At 42.6% G+C, this 4,176-nt stretch overlaps 1 pseudogene; it reads right to left on the bottom strand.

Annotated features, from left to right (window-relative positions):
* Nucleotides 1–3,557: 3,557 nt before the first annotated feature.
* LOC144764436 (U2 spliceosomal RNA) lies at nt 3,558–3,735 on the bottom strand (annotated as a pseudogene).
* Between the last annotated feature and the right edge of the window lie 441 nt (nt 3,736–4,176).

Genomic DNA, 4,176 nt, shown 5'->3' with positions numbered 1-4,176 from the left:
AATACCTAATTTGGCCTGGTCCCGCCAACCCAACACATTCACACCTTTGTAAACCACATATAATTTGATGACAGCTGAACTGCTTGTAAAAGAAATAAGTACTTCCTTAAAACCAATTAAATCAATTTTTGAACCATCAAAATTATAAGCAATGATGTCTGGTACACACAAAGCATTAGTATCCACCATATCACCAAACACTTCTATACAATATTCCCGTGCAATGATGGTCCATGGAGAACCCGAATCCGCCATGAGTTCCAAAACGTTGCCCAAAATACTAACTAAACAATTGGGAGAAGGTATTTTGTCCGTCTGTGATGCATCAAACGAGTCCTGGATTGATACAACAATACCAGACTCAATGGTATCTGAAACAAACTTCCCTTCGTCAGAAACACAAGAGACTTTACCATTGGTTATTTTTGAAGAAGAAAATGGTGTCTTCTTAAAGTCATGAAAAGACTTAATAGTGTTCTTACATATTTTAGAAATGTGTCCCGAACGACCACACTTGTTGCATTGCTTACCCTATAGCAGGACATTGCGGGAAGGAAGCAATATGATCAGGATTACCACACCTGTAACAATAATATTGCGTGCTCTTACTATCTTGTTTGTAAACATGAGGATTTTTAGACTCTTGAGACTTGATAGTACTAACCTCGCTGCCAGAAGTAGACGCATTAGAGGTAGTAACTTTGTCAAGAGACTTAATCCATTTATCAGATTGTTCAAGAGCTTTAGCTGTACTAATTGCTGTTTCCAAACTGGGATCACCTAAGATCCACAATTGTTCTTGAACTTTCTTGTACTTTACATGTACTAAGATTTGATCCCTGATCATTTCATCAGTCATTAGACCAAAGTTACAATGTAATGACAACGCACAGAGAGCAGTTAAGAAGTCATCAAAACATTCATTTTCATCTTGAACCCTGGTATAGAACTTGAACCTACTAAGTGCAACACTGGAAATAGGTTTGAATCTGCCCTCAATTCTCAAAACCACTTCATCATATACATTAGCATCACCACCTGATCTAACAGGAGGTAAGGTTCTGAAAACCAATTGTCCTTCTGATCCAAGACAATGTAAAAATATGTTCTTTTTTTTCTTTCAGCAGACATGCGTTCTCCATCCATTGCTTAGAGGTAAGTAAATAACTCCTCCTTCCATCTTGTCCAAGGAATAGGTGGTTCACCTTTAGTCTGCAAAAACTTGGATGGAGGGTCAAATTGGATAGTGTTATGATACACTAGTAATGATGCTAGAAGAAGAAAACTCAAACAAATCCTAACAAATAATATAAATATTGTTCATAAATCTGAAATACACAGATGCTTCCTTACAACGTTTGTGATAAAATAGTCTAGAAATTCCTGAAATTGCTTGTCGAATCTAACTTCCAAAAACACTTCTAAAAGTCATATAACTAAATACGGTGAGTATGTCCATAAAAATCCAATAGATGGCAGACAAGCAAAGCTGCTGCGAACAATCACTTCAGAATGAAGAAATTGATGTAAATCGGTAAGTTTGTTTAAAATGAAGTATTGCCATAGTTCAGTAAGTTCGAAAACCACCAAAAGCGTGTGTATAAAGACTGTCACTATAAAAACACACGCGCACACAAACGGCAGCAATAATCCATACCTGAGCGCTGTTCAGTAAATGTAAGTTCAATCGCCGTCTCCATCTCCGGTAATCATGGCGGAATGCCAGTTACTATGGAAACGGTAAAACAAAATGGTGGAGGCACGTAAAATGACATGCGTGATGATTTGCAGGCGTGACTTGACTTGCGCGATGACGCGTGTAGTACGCGATGACATACACAATGACGGTGCTGGCAGATAGCAAAGAAACGTAGAAAGCGCTTACCGGCAAATAGATGAAAACACAAAAAATGCAGAAATCCGGATTGGAACATCAGAAATCAACAGGACTCGCACAGAACAGGTGACAACACTGCTTCACCAGTACAGAGTTAAGATGAAGTCATCCGTGGGTCAGCTGTAGATCCAATGCAAAATGAAGGTATTTTTCCGCTCCTGTGCTAAAATTGACGTGGCAGGACGAAATCTTCAGTACCTCGTCGCCATTGTTGAAATGAGGATCCAGAAGATTCAAGTAAAAATATAATATTTATTTTAGAGAAGCTTAGCGGTAGAACAGCACGTCCAATAGTAAGTAAAAATACAGTTAACTGTTAGAAGTGGAATCTGGAACCTGGTATGTAAGATGCAGGCATCATTACATTCCATGTTCCAGTATACAGTGTACAGACAGTATAATGCAACAGAGGAATGAACCAAGGAAAGAATGTAACATACGTCCTTTTAAATACGTCTTTCTTGTAGATATGTCCTTCTTGTAAATACGACCTCCGCCGCTTGACTACCCCGCCTGGTGATGCAGCCTTGCCCCGGAGAAGCCAGGGAGCGAAGGCCCAGCCTCACAGGTATAGGCAAATCGAAGCAGTGACCTTTCACCCCTCTGGACGCAGCCTGGCTCTGGACAAGTCAGAGAACGCAGGCCCAGCCCTCAGGGTTTCAGGTGTCGTTCCTCAACCTCAGCAGGCCAGTATATTCCCAATCTTAGCCAAAAGGCCGAGAAGCGATACCCAGAATGGTGCCAGAATGAACGACTCCCAAAGAAATCCACCTGGCTGACCCGGACCGGGGTCTTCCCTTGCACCGTCGCTGGCCGCCCTTTCGCCTCTTTTTCTGACTCCCAGCAAGAGCTCAGCATGTGCCAATGGAAAGGAGGGCCCGGCCTCAGGCCTTCTCCTGGCTCCCAGACTCCTCCTCGGCTGTCGCCTCATTAGGCGTCACTTAGCATACTCACGTTGTCCTCTTTCTAGTATTTGCATGCCCCACCCCTTCCTGCACACTGCTTCCAGCCGGCTGGCCAGAAAGCCTGGCAGCCAGGGGATGCTGGGAATCAGCCCAGGATGCCCTGGACAGCTACCTGAACGGAAATGGCCGGCTCCTCGCCTGCCCGGGACACTGCTCCCCTGCAGCCTAAGGCCTATTGATAAGGCTTTGGGGACGGGCGGGGCAGGCAGAGAAGGAAAAGGACTCTGTATTTTTCTTCTTGCTCAGTGAAGCCAAGGGCAGTGTCCACTTATCTGCCAGCCAGCCTGCCTGCCTGCCTCCCTCTCCTCCCTACCCTCCCCTCCGTCCATCCATCCATCCATCCGACTTGCTGGAAACCTTCTTCCATTCTTTCCACAGTGAAATGGCTCCAAAACCAATGAAACTCTGCTGCTGGAAAAACAGTCTTTTTCCGACGTTTCTCTCTTTTCAAAGTGCAGCGTCTGGATGGAGAAGGGGAAAAAATAGAAAGAATTTTTTTTTAAACGCGAATAAATAAATAACGCACGGCCTGGGTGCGGCAAATAAGTCAAATAAATACATAAATAAGGCAAGACACGGTGACCAGTTTGCTTTTATTCACACGCAAACACAATAGTGCCACTTTACAGGGTTTGGTGGTGAAGCGCTTCTTTCGTTTTCTCGTCTATTTTTCAACAGCATTGTTTTCCCGGGTGGGGAAGTGCACAATTCCTGGAGGTACTGCAATACCAGTTTGATGCGTGGAGTGGACAGAGCAAGCTCCTATTCCATCTCCCTGTTCTAAAAATCTATTTAATATATGGTCCCCAAATAGAGGACGTATCAGATACTAAACTGATAAGAACAGATTATTTTTTTTTTGTAAAAATATATCTTTTATTTATAAAGTTTTGGGTGCATGATACATTTTAACCATCCCTTGTAGGGTGGTGTACTTTTTACCAATCCAAAGTGTGGTGCTCACAGGCATGTACCTTGGTGGTTTTCATCTAGATACTTTATTATGTTAAGACTTACCCAATATTGGGGGGTCTTTTATGAAGCTTTTATTAGCCATTTGGCCCAATTTTTATGTTTCTATATTTGGCTGGCTTCTGCCTGGCCTACTCTTTTAATGTCATACATTACATATATCATTGCTTTATTGAAACACAGTTTTAGGCATTCATTTGTCAGCTGTATGTGTGAGAAGAGTAATAGGTTTCCTGGAGATCCACAGAGTTTCTTTCCCTGCATTGATTATTTTCCATGCGATATCTTTGTCTGCGGTGGGCAGATCCAGGCCGCAGAGAATGTTCTCATGTTGGATGTTTG

Source organism: Lissotriton helveticus, chromosome 6 (genome assembly GCF_964261635.1).
Source record: "Lissotriton helveticus chromosome 6, aLisHel1.1, whole genome shotgun sequence".
NCBI classification, from domain to species: Eukaryota; Metazoa; Chordata; class Amphibia; order Caudata; family Salamandridae; genus Lissotriton; species Lissotriton helveticus.
Note: the sequence above shows the minus strand (reverse complement) of the source record. Positions and strands in the feature narration are given on the sequence as shown.